The sequence below is a fragment of the Octodon degus genome, unplaced genomic scaffold (assembly GCF_000260255.1).
Source record: "Octodon degus isolate 3935 unplaced genomic scaffold, OctDeg1.0 scaffold00019, whole genome shotgun sequence".
Lineage (NCBI taxonomy): Eukaryota > Metazoa > Chordata > Mammalia > Rodentia > Octodontidae > Octodon > Octodon degus.
Window position 1 is genome coordinate 604,148 of NW_004524595.1, and position 1,976 is coordinate 606,123.

A 1,976-nucleotide genomic window follows, 5' to 3' on the forward strand; every position below is an offset into this window, starting at 1 on the left:
TTGAAATTATGTCAGACTCCCTGTTAGTTCTTTCAGTTGAATAACCTTCCTTTTTTTGGCCAAGTCTTCTACAAGATAAATTATTATAAATTACTGTGTGAGGTGAGCCATACTGTAGGGTTGTCTGTTTTGTTTCAGTAAGCTATTTGTCTGCTTTCAGTAACATGTCACTTAAAAATACTCTAACCTCCTGACCACTGTCACCCTCTTTGCATGACATGTTTTTGTGTTCTAAAATTTTCTTAGCTATTCTCACTTTCTTCTTGTCATTGTTGACTTCTGTTTCCTCCTCCTTCTCTCTTTCAATCTTTTATTTCTCCTCATTGAATAATAAAAAATTGGAAATAATTTTGCTTCTTTCCTTTTCTGTGTACATGTACTTACTTCCTGTCTGTGCCTTCTGCTAGCCAGTGTCACATCATGGGTATTTTCACATATTCTGAAAGAAAACTGAATAATTACATTGAAGTTAATGCTAATATTCAGCTGTATGAAAATTACTTAACTTACAGTGATAGATACATAAATCACTTTCAGCAATAGACACAGTCATTTTAACAAATTTAGTAAAGGCTATCTATTCAGTTTCTATGACATTAAAACATGAACATTTTGTAGCTAAATCTTCATCCAAGGTTTTACTTATTATATATGTTGTAGATGGAATTGCTCGGAACATTATTAATGCCTTTGATACTTATCAGGAAATTGCTTTCTAAAGATAGTACACCAATTTATATCTTTACCATGATAATACCAGTTCCTAGGTTTTTTTCCTTCCAGCACTGCATATTGTTAAAGATTATTTTTTAATTGTCTTGTACTCTGAGTAACAACTTTAGAGAGCGTGATACACAATGCACCAACTATTGTTATTCTCATTTTGTTATGAAATTTTGTTTTATTTTGTTCATAAAATAAAACTTTATCTCTTTGTTGTTGCTGTTGTTTGGTACCAAGGATCAAACTCAGGACCTTTCCCTTGCCAGGCAGGTGCTTAAACTGCTGAGCTATCTCCCCTGCCCAAAACTCTATCTTTAAATATTTTTATTTTATTTTTCTTATTTTTCTAATAAGAAATAATAGATCGTTTTAAAATTGTATATATTTCATTACAAAAAGTTTATAATTGTTTATTAATCATTTATATTTCTTTTGGTGGTGTGTTTTTAACCTCATTTTTCTAAAATATTTAGTATTTTATTATTTTGAAAGTACCATTTATTTTTATAATAAGGATATTAATATTTTGTCTGCATTTAATCTAACTTAACTTGAAAGAAGTTTTCCAATTGTCATCTCCTATGTCTTCTCTCCCCAACAAAGCAAATTCTTTAGAATTTTATCAGAAGCTTGTTGAAGCTATAAATTACTTTTTAAAAAAGATTTATTTATTTGGGGCCAGGGAGATAGCTCAGTGGAATAAGTGCTTGCCTGGCAAGCACAAAGCCCTGAGCTTGATCCTTAGTACCACCAAAAAGAAAAAGATTTATTTGTTTGGTGCAAGATCTCTCTATGAAGGTCAGATGAGGTACCAGGTATCGAACCTGGGTCCTCGTGCTTGCTAGGCAGGTGTTTAGACCATTGAGCTATATCCTTGACCCCATAATTTTTTTTTTTTCCTGGTACGAGGGATCAAACTCAGGACCTCGTACTTTCCAGGCAAGCACTTATTCCACTGAGCTATCTCCCTGGCCCCCCCCATAAATTATTTTTAAGAGGAGTAATCTTAATCTTTTTCCTTCCCACTCAGGAATATGACATGACTGTTTTTAAAAATATCTGTTAAATCTCTATAGACTTTTCGTAGTTCCCCTTACATACATCAAAAACAGCTTCTGTTATGTCATTATTTTGTATTTTGTTATTGTTATAAATGAGATATTTCTATTATGGTAGCTTCTATATTTCATTATTTATAAGCATGCCATTAATTGAAAAATACCTTGTATATAGTTATTTTACTTGCTATTTTT